This window comes from Patella vulgata, chromosome 3 (genome assembly GCF_932274485.2).
Source record: "Patella vulgata chromosome 3, xgPatVulg1.2, whole genome shotgun sequence".
NCBI lineage: Eukaryota > Metazoa > Mollusca > Gastropoda > Patellidae > Patella > Patella vulgata.
This window is the reverse complement of record NC_065881.2, coordinates 60,656,372-60,673,251: the sequence shown is the minus strand read 5'-3', so window position 1 is coordinate 60,673,251 and position 16,880 is coordinate 60,656,372. Positions and strand designations below refer to the sequence as shown.

Below are 16,880 nucleotides of genomic sequence, written 5' to 3'. Positions count from 1 at the left end.
CAGAGTTATGACCCTTGATCACTTCAAAAAATCTTGTGGACGGTCTAGAGGCTAAAGTTAATATCCGATTTACTTTAAATTTATACACAGTGTTTAAAGGTCATGAGACGACCCCTTTTAATTTTCAGCGATTTCAGATAATTACTGCCAGAGTTATGGTCCTTGATCACTTTCAAAAATCTTGTGGACGCTCTAGAAGCCAAAGTTAATATCCGATTGACTTTAAATTTATACACATTGTTTAAGGTCGTGAGACGAACAAGTATATTGATTTTCAATGAATTTTTATGACTTGAACAACTAAATCCATGATGTTAAAAGTTTTGTATACTAAACATTAGCATGGGGCAGAACTTTATAAAAACCAAACAAATTCTAATGGTTTTCTGATAATTACTTAATTAGTTGTTACTCTTTATCAGATTTTAATGTATTATAAATGTTTAATTATCGATAAAAGTAAAAATATGCGACAACTCTTGTTGACTCTCGGACGATTTAGCTGCTGTGGGCGTATGTTTCATTGCCTGGCAACCTATCTTATAAAAAGCCGTTTAGGATGCAATTTTGAAGCAATCTTTGATGGTACTGTTATAGGAATCATATTTTTCGAATCTGATAACTACACGCCCTCTAATTTGATGACTAGACAAAATAAAGCGACCTTCAGATAAGGGACTGACTACATGTTTAAATCAGATTGATAATGTACTAAGTTCATTTAGTTTAAACCTATAGATAAAAGATAGAAGTACGCGCATGCACACTAGTATACAAGTAAACGTAGTAGAGATATGGCAGGTGTTAAAATTACACGTGCCATCTATCATATTCTGTCTGCTAATGCATTTCCTACTTTATCTTTATTTATTTAATTGGTATTTAAATGTCAGCTTACACTTGTCTGTGACAAGTCCGATAAAAGATGGGGACGCATCTTTGATTCTCGTTGGCGATTAATCTCCGATTAATGATTTAAAGTTAAACTACCGGTTTTATAATGGCAAGAATGGTCAATGCTTTTTTAAGGTGTCGCACGCCCCCCCCCCCCCCCCCCAACGTCCAAGTAATCACTATTGGTTTTCTTTTGATTGTCATTTTTTTTTCCTTTTTTCTTTTTTATTCATTGTGAAAAGCATTTAAAATGAAAAGTGGCGGCATTTAAAGCTTATGAGATACCGATGAAACCCACCATAGCTGCATCACAAGTTTACCTATTATTATTAGCATAACGAAATCATGTTTTTTTTTTATGGCGATACCGGATAAATGAGCCAAAATTATAGATACAACCGATCATTATTATAATCGGAAATAATTTTGTTTTCTCCCTGCAATAGAATTAAATTTTTAGGTCTAAAAAGTAGTCACAGACTAGTGAAATAAATTGATTTTGAAAAATACTACCACCAAGGTTTAATGTTTTATCGAACTTTCTACCAGAAGTTTTACTATCTTCAATTTTTATGATTTTATATTTCAACAAATTTGCGTTCGATATTAATCAGAAACTAGTATAGTTAGACTGCCAGGCCCTCTTGCAAAATAACCCCACCCCACCCTCTGTAAAATAGGAATTTTTGATATTATATGCATGTCACAGCTTTGTTTGTAAATAGATAATGTTGTATTTTTCAGGTAAAGATTGAAGAGAAGACACAAAGTTCGTAACGATGTATTTTAATCAAAGTTAAACCAGAATACAGATCATCAACATATGATGATTTACTGGTTAAAGAATTACGGTTGACTACCGTACTCCAATATTTACAAGATATATTTATTGGTGAACTAATTATTCAGAAATAAAGATATTCAGAAGGATTTTTAATTATAGCCAATCATACATTTTTATCTTTACAGCATAATGTTTGATTCTCACGTAACTCACAATAATGTATACAACAAAAATTGGGTCACCGTCTAGTCATTGCATTTGAAATAGAAAATGACAAAATGCATACATTATGCACTTTGCTTTGTCAATATATTATTGACTTGAAACCGTAAAATAATATGGGCGTTGTGTGCTAGTTTGTTGCGCAAAATGGTGTGATGTGGTCGGAATATTGATATAAATGATAAGCCACGATATTCTCAAAATACATAGACAGATTACAACATATTGATTGGTGCAGGTTTCTTTAAGACACGGTTTTTAAACCTTGATTCCAACTGTTGGTTATTTGTAATGGAGAGAGAGAGAGAGAGAGAGGGAGCGAGAGAGAGAGAGGGGCGTTAAACTGATCTGATAAATTCGTTGAAAGCGGAAAATAAGATTAACTATCTGTGTTTAAGCACGAAATTGATCAAAGTCGGTTAATGCACAATGTCACTCAATAATACTAGAGATATGAACATTATTTGCACAATTTTCATCACCGGTGGTTGGAAACTTTACTTAAAGAAGCATAATCAAGAGCTAAATCCGACTATTGCAGGTCTTTCTTTAGGTCTTAAATGTTATATAAATTATTAATTAGACATTTTTTAACATGCCAAGACCATAATCTCTCGATGCCATCGGATGGCTTCGATTTTAAGTAGATTAGAACGGTTCCGCCATTTAATAATTTAATTAAAGCCTCGCATAACCAGAACAGTGGTTGCGATAAACAATCAATGAACACATCTTGTCAAAATTACAAACATTGATAACTCAGAATAAAGTAATTTGAATGAAATTTTCAATATATTCATTTTGGATTATCTATAATATTTTAAACTATAATTCTTGAAAAAAAACCGGTCAGTTCTTTATCTAAATCTTACATAATGTATCTTTAATCAATATGGACTTGAAACCGTAAAATAATACGTTTGTTGGTTTGTTGAGTAAAAAAAGTATTAATGTTATATAGATGGGTTATTGTAATGTAACATTTCCGACGCTTAGTCGATTATCAGGAAAATGGAAAGATGACACTACGGGGCGAAATTCTCCAAAATTATAACATCACTTGAACCTTTATTTAACCTATACTGGCTTTTTGAGGGTTTAAACTGGCTTGATGAGCGTTTAAACTGGCTTGTTGAAGGTTTTACATAGACCAGTGTTTTAAAGAACCTTTTGTCATGTCGCGGGGGGGGGGGGGGACCTTTGTCGTGGTGGTCATCATCATCGTAAAAGAATAAACAAGCCCGGATTTATTTATCGGACACAAATAAATGATCCTTAATATACAATAATATGAATTTAAATTCTTTAAAAATTATTCAAACTTCAAATGACGCAGTATTTGAAGAGTTTGCGCAAAAAATAAAGACTATTTAGGGATTTACACTATAATAAAGAATTTTAAATTCATTTTCTTAAAACCATAATAAATGTCTGCTTGGTCATCTTTAAGATGCTTAAAGAGACAGGGAGGCGTGCGACGTTTTGTAAAAGAATACGATTACATGGGGCAATAATATTGAATGCAAATTTTAAGACAAAACAATGTCAAACTCATGGACGTAATTTTGAAATGTTTTCCGATTCTTTGGTATTACTTTCCTCTCTACCCATAATACATTTACACACTCTAAACTCATCCATTCCCGAGATATTGGAGTTTTAAGGTTGCAATGGCGGTCAGGAATTATTGGATTTATGCTAATTATTGGGCGTATGACGTAACGACGTCACAGGGACGTTATTTGGCTATGTTTTTCTGATTCTTTACTATCTACCCGTAACTCATTTACACACTCTAAACCCAACAATTCTCAAGATATTGGAGTTTTAAGGTTTCCATGGTGGCTATATTGGTTTTGTGCTAATTTCTCGAAAATCTATCTTTTAATTTTTGAAAATTTGCTCTTGGGAGACCATCGGTGGTGCCTCTACCAGAATCCGACGATAAAAATTATGTTGCAATTTGTTCTAGGTATCCATTCAATATGGCTTATCTTTACTCGACTATATATCTAAATTTCGAGTCGTACATATTTTCAGTGGTTTTTCAGGCGTTTGCCGGACGTACATGACTAATACCTTACTCTATTTAGGTCAATATTTAAATGTTCTGTAATTAGACATGTCTAAGGTATTGTCAGTCCCCTTATCCAAACTGATTTACATTTACTATCTTTAATATTAACGTAATTTACCAAAGGTGATTTCCCCAGATTGAATTGAAGATTGATTCAAATGTGATATCCGGTTCCGAGAAAAAGGTGATACATAGTTTACCTTGAAATATGACATCATTCTTTTGTTGTGAAGATTGATCGTAGGTAAGAGGATATTGATAACGTAGTTTTTTTTCCAATATTGTTCATTCAACTGGAACATGTATATAAACAAATTAATCTTACTTAATGTACCTACCCATAGGTTATGAAACGTAGGCCAGATGAGAAGGCATATAAAATAAGTGCAAGTTCATGTCATTAATATTTATTATAACGCTGTGGGCAAGACCCTGTAGTCATTCATATGGAAATGAAGTATCCAAAAAGGATATGTGTTATAAACATTTTGATTATGAAATTTACAGAGAAAACTAGTAATTCCAAATTTGAAGAAACCCCGTAGTGATGTCCGCTATTCATTCTCTTTATTGAAAGTATATGAATAATAGCACTACTGTTTTAAAAGACAATAAATTTAATATTTTGGTTTCGTCCGTATATACATGTAATTAAATTTCGTTTCACAGATAGTGTGTTTCTTGTTGTTATTTTTTTATACGCCCACATTTTCATGTGCGCGTATATTTGTGGACACTCTACAGGTCACAATTTTTATTCGATTTTGACGAAACTTAAAATATAGGTCTATCTCCCAAAGATCTCGATTCCCTTCGATATTGGCATATATAGGACCATATTCCGATTTTGATGAAACTTATGACATGCATGTTTATAACCCAAAGATCTTGGTTACTTTCGATATTTGCGCATATCAGATCGTAACTTCCTGGATTATGTCCCTTGATTGCGCGAAAAATCGCTTTTTGTTTTAGCTTGTTCTCTATCCATCTCTTGCAAAGTGTGGGCCTATCCTGTCTGGCAGCCGCTTGTTTAAATTAAAATTATCCTAAATGTTAAAACAATTGTGTGTGACCAACTACAAAGATAACTACCATTTCTTTAACTGTTTGTGTCATAAAAAGTTTATAACCAACTCGACCCGGTTGAGACATCCTGCTAACATTTTCAACTCTACAATAAAATATGTTTCATAAACAGCTTTAATCGCCCTAAACAAATATATTCAGTCTCCTTAGTTAACTAATTGATCACTGTATTGCAACTTATAAACTGTTAGTCTAATTAAAATTATACATTTCATTCCGTTTATTTATTTCGTCTTAGTCTAAAGACATTCTTTTCAGTAATGTGGTGTTTGTTATTTTGTCGACTCCAGATCAACCTACTACAGTCACAAGCCGCTGGTATTGTTATGTTTTCATCAGAAGCCCAGAATGAACTTTTTCTCAAGCAGGTTGTATAGCTGTACATCTAAAAGTAGTTTAATCACCCGAATAACGGATCGATTATAGGATTAAATTAACTCCTGTTTTTAATGGGCGATCTTAATCTTTAAATGACATTTAGTAACTGGATGGTGTAAAAACAAAAACATATATGGAAAACAACTACTGTATTTAAGGCGACGTTTCGAAAAATATTCTCTCAAAATTATCAAGTTAATACAGATATGAGGTAAATATGTAGACAAATTATAACAACATAACCGAAAACATACATGACAAGATATGACTTTCATGTACATTTGGGAATCCTGAAAATAAATATAATGTCTACTGAACTATATATATATATTAGACTTTGATTGCACCTTACCCCCCCCCCCCCCCCCCACCTGTAGTAAGTAAGGTGGATAGAGAAATTATTTTGGTTTAATTTTACTTATCTATAATATTTTTTTATAACCGCGTGTATTTAAACTGATAAACTTTACGTGATAATTCCTAAACAAAATGTATATAATCATTGTTTGTAATCAAGTTCGTATTACATTAATCGATTACGTCAAAGATATGCATCTCTGTAGATTAGATGATAATGATTTACGTATAACGATAGACAATGAAATACATGATAAAAATGAGCAGAAAAAAAGCCGGTGGTAATAAACAAACACTTCAAAAATCAGTCAACATGGAGGATTTATACCAGCAAAATCCCGATACCTATAATAATAATAATAATAATAATAACAATAATACCATTTTGAGCTCGATGTTTATGGATAGATCTATATTATACTAAAGATAATCTTTAAAGCGGAAATTGCAAATTTTCTAAGAAAGTCAAAACGTAATTATTTCTATGTCTTTTGCTCAATAGGTTGCCAACTCACAATTATACGATCATAGGTGTCATTCTCACACTTAAGATTCATTTAGACAGGAAATAATAACACAATTACCTCCCAATTACCTCCCTTGTTTTCTATTCTCCACCATGGAGTAGCGATATTCAAACGTTTGAAAATGAAGAGGAAAATGATATTTTTGCCAATTTCTCAGCTGGCAATAGTGAATTATAGGATTAATAGGGTTATTCTTTAACAAGGTAGGACTGTTTATGGATACCATCTATTTTCAGGTTTTATTTTAATAAATTTTAAAAATATAGCTTAAAAATTTGCAATTTCCGCTTTAAGTGCAATTAGCGATTGAAAAACACAATAACAGAACACACAATGTTTATGGGGAAACAATTTTATTCTAAAAGCTCGACGTTTCGACAAGCATTCTTCTAAGATTATCAAACACAATGACATTTAGTAAAAAATGATTGTTGGTTATAAAAAATATGTGCTGTTTTTATACTAAAGGTCTAAAAGTTTGAATGCGGCTTTAAAATTATTTTCGAATGTTTCCCCGACATAATCCAATTTGCTTAAAGTAGATGTGAACTCAGCTTTAAAGTAGCTAAGTCTCTAACTCAATATCATCCAAAGTCTTACACGTTGAACAAACGAACTATTTGTCACTTCAAATCAACATTGATGTTGTGATCTTACCAGGGAAAGGCAGACTTCTGATATTCAATATTTAAGACAAAATAAACATTTTACCATTGGTACACGAATCGTGTACCATAGTGCGTTTTAGCGTCATTTGCAACAAGTGACCAGAAAGATCGAGGCTAGACATATTCAACAACTCATGTCAGACGATGACGCCATATCTTATCTGGAGAGCATGCTCAGTAGACGACTGGAATAACCAGGGTTGAGATTATGCCGTATTTCGCTGGACATAACTGATTTGAAATTAGAGTCAGAACGGAAACAATTGAATGTAAATCTGTTTATATACAATTAGATTAAATTATTATATGCGTTGCGACCCATTTGGGTCAATTTCTAGGTCCCAAATATTAGCGATTTAGCTCCTTTAATGTTACATTTGAAAGTGTAATGGACTGAATGTTTTCTCCCCCTGACCCAAAGAGTATAACAGCTGACCCCCACTCGCCCGGTCTCCACAAATCGACCTACTAAATGGAGAGAGAGAGAAATGGGGTTTAACGTCCACTCAACACAAACTAGGTCATTTCGGGACTAACACATGGTTCAATTTTATTTCAATAATTCGCTTGCGCGTAGGGGTCTTTAGCAGTGGGAGGAAACCGGAGGACCCGGAGAAACCACACGAGGTTGGACAGGCGACCCTACTCCTTGTCACGTACAACCGAGAATTCGAAACCACGCCAGTTGACTTAATGACAGACTTTATGATACGCGCAAACCACTCGGCCCACCCCCACCCCCACGAAGTATATTTCTGTGATATATTATATTAAAATCAAAGTGGTTTATGTGCCCGATTGGTCTATGGTCAGTCAGCGTAAATTGTCTCTGGATTTCCCGTTTTGTACGTTTAAAAGCAAACATTTTCTTTTGTAGAGCACATACAAAAGGCATAAAGGCTAACCTATTTAAATGCTACTATTTCCATCAGCATACAGTGTGCGAATTCATTGACTGATCAATTACGCAACCACAACTTAAGGTGAAGCAACTTATTCACAATTTATTATACCAGTAGTTTTCCATGAATGAGTTCTTCGTGATTCATAGTATATATCTTTAGAGTTCTGTTGAAAAACACATTTACCATCCATGACTAATGATGATGTTGTAATCCTTGATCCTAAGTAATTACAAATGAAATATATTAGTGCCAGACGTTGCGGGGGATATAGTGTTAAATTTTAAATGTATAAGGGTATAATGAAAGTGTGAACAGTTCTAATGTGAAGTGGTATCAGGTGTTCTAGATAAAAGTAGAAATACTCACAACGTATTTATAGCTTATAATGGAGCCCTAGTTTGGATTTCAGACGCCGAAATTATAATCAAGCTACTGGGTATAAGTCCCCCCACCCCGTCATTCGGGGCCGCGGTGGCTCATTGAGTAAGACGTTGGCTCTCTAACTTGGACGTCCGTGTTCGATCCCGAACCTGGCCGAAAAAATTCATCTGGATTTTCTGATGTGGTTCCCCCTTGTCATTGATGCAAGACAGTCGTTCGGATGTGACAAAAAAAAACGGGGCTTCGTGTACACATTGATGTGCACGTAAAATAACCGTTGACAGTTGGAATTCCAAATAAGAGTAGACCTTAGCACCGATGTATTTCCCTTGTAGCACACTGCATGGCGCATGCTCTGCTTCATTAGACCAGTCGGAGCAGAAAATCCCGGCCCAACCTCTTGTCCCAACTGATTGCATATGAACTAAAACGTTCAGGACACTAACCTGATAAGTACAAAAGGTCTATCTCTAATATGTTCGGAGCCACGGTGACTAGATGGTTAAGACGCTGGCTCGCTAGCCTGGAGGTCGGGTGTTCGATCCCTGCATTGGCCGAGATAGTTCATCCAGATTTTCCGACGTGGTTTCCCCGTGTCAGTGGTGATGAACGGAGGGCCTGACATAGACAGCTGTCTAGTCCTTCGGATGAGAAGAAAAAACGAGGTCCCGTGTATATATTGGAATGCACGTAAAAGATCCCCTGGCAGTTGGAATTCGATATAAGAGTAGGCGATAGTGCCGCTGCCCGGCAAAATTTCCCTCATTAGCCCAGTATAGGAGCAGAACAGTAGGACGTTAAACCCCATTTCATTCCATTTTCATTTCTAATATGTTCGTATATCCTGGTAGAACAAAACCCATATACAATAAAAATAGATTTTATACTGTTTCAAGGCCCCATTATAGAGGCTATATCGGTCATCAATTATTGATGTTACTTAAACATACCTTATACAAGAGCTAAATCTGCCAATTGCAGGTCTTTCTTTAGGCCTGAAATGTTCTCTAAATGATTAATTAGACATTAATTAACTTATCCAGACCACAATCAACTCTCGATATCATCGCTAGCCTGCGAAATGTACTGGATTAGAACCCGATCTCCTGCACAACGTTCATTGGATAATCGAGACTATGTTTTTTTATGTACCGACACTGTCGCCCGCAAATTTACTAATTATTAAGTCATCTGCACCCTGTTTGTGAGGATACGCCAGAAACGTCTGCCGATGGTTCGTAACTCAAAAAAAAATATTCAATTTGATGATAGCTGGTCTGCTGGCTGAATATGAGTGCGAGACGATTTCCTGGGGCTGGTTTTAAACATTCCTTGACATTTTTATTAACTCGTTATATTATTTGACAGAGATTATAATCAGATATGCCACCAAATCGCATATTTGGGGTTCATTTTTCAAAATTTTCCCGGGGGGGAGGGGGGGGGGAGCCGGCCCCAACCCGCCCCTTCTTAAGAATAATACTTTGGTAGATAATTGTGTGACCACAGTGTTTAGTTATAGTAACGATTCCTATGATATTTACATCATAAAGTTGATGATAAGACATTTTGCGACTAGCATATTTAAGCGAGCGAAAGAAATGTGAACAAAAAAATGTCCGTGTTTTACCCTTACGGGGATTTGCTCTGTGTATACCCAACTTGAGCAGAAACATAATCGATATCACTATAATATGAGGAGCCGGAAGTAAAAACTCCCGAAGGTTCACACGGCTCATGGGGTAGCTATACGTGATTGGGCGATGTTGAAGTTTCCTCAGCCAAAAAGAAAAGAAATTTAGACATTATAGTTCTAAGCTAGATAAAAAAAATGCAGTCTAATTAGTATTATTTCTTACTGTTGTAATTTGTTTCAAATTTTATTTCAGTACAGCGTCAAATTAACACACATTCTATTTTTAAATAAGCGGTAATACTGATAAATATAAGAGAATTTTTCATAAAAATGATTTCGTTAAAAACTTTAACGTATGGCGAATATCCGGAATCCATTTTGCGTGGTTGAGAATTAACTTCATTTGTTTTGAAATATTCGAAAACCATAAGTAATGACTTTTAGAGTCTATTTCTGTTTGAGACAAAGAGATGTTTTACTATGAAAACGCGTATTTATGTGAAAAATAGATGACACCGTATATTAACCTAATAATTGAAGTGGGTAAAAATGACAATTTTCAGGAGGAAAGTGACACATAACGGAGGCGTTCAAACGTAAGTTAAATATTATGGTTTTCTACTTTGTCTTAATTTCCCATTCTTATTCTTTAAGTTAGTAGGGCATCTTTAAATATAAACCAACTAAACTATTGTCGTTTAATTGTAGGGATGAGGTAACATATGGTTTTTCTCAACAATGTAACACATATTTCATTATAAATAGGGTAAGTTTATAATAAAATGCATTAGTTAAAAATGGTATATCGATTTGGTTCAATTTGGTGTCTTAGTTTGGATTTTTGAGATGCATTATTAACTAGATTTAAAACGTTTAGTGCTCATAAAAGCTGTATAGATTTAACTGAAATATTTTTTTTATATATATAAAACATAGGTCCTTTGTAGTAATGGACTGTAATTTGTCTACTGATTAAAGTCCACAGAACTAAATATAAAAATAAAATTGTATGGATCTTGCCACATCACCAATCAAGCGTATACATAACATATAGTCAGAATTATAATCTTTATTTTAACTCTAAAAATGAGAACTGGTATTAGGTGTGCAAGAAATGTCAATCATTTACCATATTGTGCACGAACCAAATGACTTTTATTATTTAAGCCAAGTTTTGACTTTTAGGTCAGCAGCTAATTTGGTATAAGTATCTTAGTGTTGAGGAAAATTACACTGGACTAAATTGTAATCGGTATGATTCCTTTAAATATTAGTTTCTATACATTTGGTAAAAATTGGAGATGAATTTGTCGTAGCCTGAATGTGTCGCAGCTTCTATAAACTGCCGTTAGATTAAATTTTTACCGTTGTCAGTCATTACATCTTTTTTGTCCAACAGGGTTTAAATGGTAAACTTTTAAACATCTTAAGGTTTATATATATTATATATCTATCTATCTATACTAATATTTGTGACTGTCGTTTGTCTGTCTGTTTGTCTGTCTGTCTGTCTGTTCGGGGTTGGCGGCTAAACTAGGTCTGCCCCGAGTCTGAAATTTGTGGTATAGGGGTAACTCGGACCGGGGAGTAACATAGGCCAGGTGGCGTTAGTCTACCACTTCCGGTTTCGGGGTTATGACCCCGAGCGAAGCCGGGCATTCTTCTTATGTAATATTTTATATTTTAAATATTTATATACCTAACAGATTGATTTTATTTCTAAATTTATTTACAGTGATAGTGTTTTTATTTATGCGTATAATTTGTTTTGTGACTAGCAAGTCTCGAAAAAATCACTATATGTTTGGCACAACAATCCCTGACTTGCCATTAAATTCATTCATTCATCATTCATTCATTCGCTTCTATAAACTAGATGGTGGTATGGTTATTTTAGCGATGGAGTCTTAGTGTTTAAGACAGCTAAGTTCCTGTTTCCTGAACTTCATTTGAGTAATAAGTAGTAAACAGACTGTTTACATTATGTTACATGTGAAGGATTAATATCCTACTCCTTGTCACATACAACAGGGGAATCGAAACCACGCAAGGGTCGCCTGTTCAACCTCCTAGATTTTCTCCGGGTCCTCAAGTTTCCTGCAACCGTTAAAGACTCCTACTCGCAAGCGAATTATTGAAATAGAATTGAACCATATGTTAGTCCCGAAATGACCTAGTTTCTCTCTCTCTCTCTCTCTCTCTCTCTCTCTCTCTCTCTCTGTATTATAGTTGTTAACCCAGTTCATAATAGTACATACATATTATACACATATTATGCCAATGACGTCTTCAAAGCAAATCTTTTCATTAAGTGTCAAGTATACATAAATAATAAATGTATTTTCATACTATTCAGTTGGTTCAATACACGTGTACGTATACAATTATGTGCAGCTTTTGTCAATCGTGGGTAAGGTCGACATGTGACGTTGAGCAGTTGTACTTTAAATTGTTATAATTGAAGGTCCATTCATCCATAAACGTAACGCCAACTAAGGAGTTCAAGTCGTACGTCGTTGAACTATGTGGAGTCAAATGTCACTTTCTAATTTAAAAAAATAGACTTCCAGAAAATATCTTTATAGATAACTACTAAAGTATCAGTATGCATATAATGAAAATGATTGGGTGTTATGCTTGTACTGCTCCTGACAGGTGTTTATATATATAGGTTCAGGAGTATGTAGGTTGAGAATGGGTGTGAAATAACTTTATTTTACGTTCGTTTCCACCGAAGTGATATCGCAGACAAGGTAGAGAATCAAATTGGCAAGTATAAGTTCAATAATAATAAACATAACAGAATGAAATATTTCAGACAAAGATCGAATAGTAATAATAATATCAAAAGTCAAACATATATCTGTTAATACATATTTGAAATCAGCGAAACATACTACAGATATTGATTATCCTATTAAATATAAATGAATTAGAAATATATACATTATTATACTTTAGCTACAATCAAGGCCAGGGCAAATAATTTGAAATCGTGGAAACCCTATGGATTAACTCTGGGTATAGTGGAGTAGAACGGAATGAGTACACTGGGGATACCAAGGATGATTCAGAATATGGAACAGTGGAGGCTATTCATACTGTACATTCAGAACATTGAACCATGGAAGATCTTCAGACTGTGCATTCAGAACATGGAACCATGAAGGATATTCATGCTGTACATTTAGCGAATGGAATCATGGAGGATATTCATACTGTACATTTAGAACATGGAACCATGGAATATCTTCAGACTGTACATTCAGAACATGGAACCATGGAGGATATTCGTACTGTACATTCAGAACATGGAACCATGGAAGTTCTTCATACTGTACATTCAGAACATGGAACCATGGAGGATATTCATACTGTATATTTAGAACATGACACCATTGAATATCTTCAAACTGTACATTTTTGACTAGAGTACTAAAGATTAGCATATTTACAATGTACCAAACGACTTTCATTTTAGAAATTGATACGTAGGAGAGTGGGAGGGGCGGTAAGATATCTTTATATTTAATCCAAAATCTCAAAAAGTAATAGAAATAGATGCGTGTGCTACTGAAAGATAGCTAGTATCTCGTCATAGATTATAAAAGTATTATCATAAGAAATACGTCATAGATTATCAGTATTTTATTTAATCATCATTGCCAGATAACATTGATATTTAGCGCATATATCATCATATTTTTAATTTGTCAGTAAATATTAACTTCCGATCTACATCTATAAATAGTTAAAACCCTTTAAATCCGTCGCGGATCGTGGTTTTCCGTTTAGCCAGCAGTTGCTATCGTCTTTTAAAATAGTATGTTACATCATCTTCTTTGAAGCGAAGCGCGAATCCGAAATTTGACTGGATATTCCTTCGAATAAATAGTCGAGGAATGTTTTGGAGAAAAAAAAAACCTAACATGGTAGCGTTTACAGTGTCGGAGAGACGGCATATTCGTTGTTTGTATTCGTTGTTTCATCCGTTTGACTAGCCGAGCAATTTCATGACAAGTTTGAAATAAAAACATCAAAACTTATTATGACCTTTTCATGTTTATAAGAATTGTGATCCAACGGGTTAACTTATGGACAATGATGACAATAATATACTCCCACATGTGGTGGTATATATAATATACATATTATTCATCATTATCTGGAAACGGTTTGTTCTTGATTATAGACACTGAACATTAAACATATCAGTACATATCAGCAATATTATTAAATAATGTATGATGAAATTAATGAAAAAAATGAGGCGTTTTTACGCATTCTGTTTGTTTTTACAAAATAAAAATCAGAAATATTTCGAAATTGATGCGCCGTTAAGTCATCGGTTAAGGTAGGCAAATTTGTTTGTTGTAACTCTAAATAAACATGCAGTTGAATGATGTGCCGTCATAGCGGTGCCATGGAAACTTGTCTCACGTCTGGCCTTTACGCAATTTTCAAATTACGAGGTGCTATAGTTGCATCTTTCTCACATTTTATTACGTTTGATGTTCTAGCCTCTATATTTTCATTCTTGTTTTATGGACTGTTTATTATTTTTCTTTATTTCTTTACTCCTGTCGACATTATAATTACAAAATCGTTTAGACGTTTCACCAAAGTATGAATAAAAGCAGTCAAGGTAAAAACAAAGAGTAGAATGGGTGGAATTGATTAGCGATTAATTTATTTCACGACAGAGTAAGCGGAAGTCTACTTTTTTACGAGTTTTTGACTGATGTCGATGGTAGAACACAAAATAGATTTGGCTTTATCTATATATAGCAGCAGAATTTTCAACGAATACAGATTGTCATTCCACAAAATATAAAATCCAATTGATATGACAATTTTATTTTTTTTTACCAAACTCAAAGAGGTCTAGTGAGTGTGATTTATGTAGTCTGGTTTGATTCGAATATACACCTCTAATTGTTATCTATATTTTACATAATTGTATATAGAAACACATATTTCACATTGATATGGCTTAATCAGAGACATGACGTAACTTTCAAACTAAAAGAAAACTGATAATGACATTTTTTAAAAAAATTAAAAAAGCCGAAAGCTGATCTAAATAATAAACGCAAAATGTTAAATATTTACGTTGTTTGGTCTTTGTTCCTTTTAAATATAACAAATCCTGAGATTAAATAAATTATTGTAGTTATAGACTGCAATAACGAAACTATGTCAGCAATTTGGTAGTATTTCGACATCTTTCAATTTTTTTTAGGCCAAGGCTGTTTGGAGTGGCACACCCCCGCGTTCCACAATGTTATACTTGATTGAACCTTTAGCGATAATATTACAGAGGATATAGGCTATACTATAGTGTATCAGTTTATCTTTAATAAGGAGGAGATATCTCTTCAACATCCTTAGTTTCATACATACCATTCTTCCTTATGTGTTTACAAAACGGGCATATAAAGAAAGATAGTTAGGTCAAACCAATCTTAACCCAATCTATACAATTATATTTTCCAAACCTTGACCTGTGGATTATTGCACCATAGACAAATAATTTAGGTCTAGTGTAACTATAAAGTTAAATACTAGACCACAAATTATTCAAGGGGGATGGGACAAGACTCAATAACCGGTTTGCATATAAGGGCATATAAATTATGGGAGATTAGATAAAGAGCTGGCAGTTCTCACTATAATAGTTAAAAACTAAATAATGTAAAAGGAATTTGCTGACAATTTCAGTCAAATTGGTCCACTCTGAACTGAGAATTTAGCGATTGAATTTTGGGCCTAACCGCGATCATCATTACTAAAGTCGGTGTTATAAAAAAAACATAGTCTCGATTATCCATTTGTTAATTGAATCATCAATGAGCGTTGAGCAGCAGATGGGGGTTCTAATCCAGTAAATATCGCAGACAACTCATTAACGGGGCCCCCAGCAACACCCGGATAGTGGAAAGTATAATGGCTTATCTGTGATTCGCAGAGATTGAGGGTAGTGACCAATGACGAGCTTAGGGCACTTGACTTACGACTAATCGAGATGTATACCATACAGGACAACGGATTCCACTTATCATCTTTGGAAAGTTACTATGAATGTATAACTGGATATGTTGAAGCTTCGTCTTTGATAACATTACCCTGGAAGTAGATGGTAAACATCAACTAATTAGCCAGTCATCGTTCACATGGTAACCCGAAAACCAAAGAAACCAATGTTAATTTTAAATGCCAATAACTTATGTTAGAAATGATGTAATATGTTTTTAAAAGTATATGGTCGTAAACTCTATTAATTGCATTCTAACATAACCGTACCCATAAAGAATTTAAATACATACTGTATGAAGAGCCGCCAAGTTCGATTCTATTAAATGTCATATCGATTTAGTTGGGGTGGTGGGGGGTGTAGCAAAAAGGAGACCGGCTGATTCACATGCCCCTGATACGAGTGACGCAGGCATGAGCTGGGGATATTGCAGAATTCTGATGGCCAGAAAACGGTTTATAACATTTCAGTTTACAGAAATGATACATTGTACCCCAGTGAGGCAAAAAAAAAAAAAAAAAAAAAAAGCACAGCCCAAAGAAAAATATTTGACTATATTAAATACAATTTGGACATTGTTTCTATTTAAAAAAAACACCCCCAGAAACCCTGGTATTAAATATAAGAAGCAATGGAAATGGGTCAAGGCTTGGGTTTTCGTTAATTAGTAAAGTCTAAGGTTATTTTGAATATATTACACTCATTTTCTTTGTGACACTGATAATGCCTCTTTAAAAGATTTCAGCTACGCAAATTACAAAATGAAATGGAATGGGGTTTAACGTCTTACAAACCAACCGAAAACGGGTGTACTCCACGTCTATGCTATAGCGGGTGAGGGGATTTTGCCCGGACAGGGGCGTGTACATCATCGGATTTCAATTGTCAGATTTTTTTTATATCACGTGGACGTCCAACGCCTACCCTC

The 16,880-nt window shown here is 34.3% G+C and overlaps 1 long non-coding RNA gene across 1 annotated transcript; it reads left to right on the top strand.

The window, feature by feature from the left end:
- Positions 1-12,535: 12,535 nt before the first annotated feature.
- On the top strand, positions 12,536-13,964 carry LOC126814245 (uncharacterized). Its single transcript, XR_007677451.2, has 2 exons — positions 12,536-12,671; positions 12,880-13,964. It is a non-coding gene; the product is annotated as an uncharacterized LOC126814245 (long non-coding RNA).
- The last annotated feature ends 2,916 nt before the right edge of the window (positions 13,965-16,880 follow it).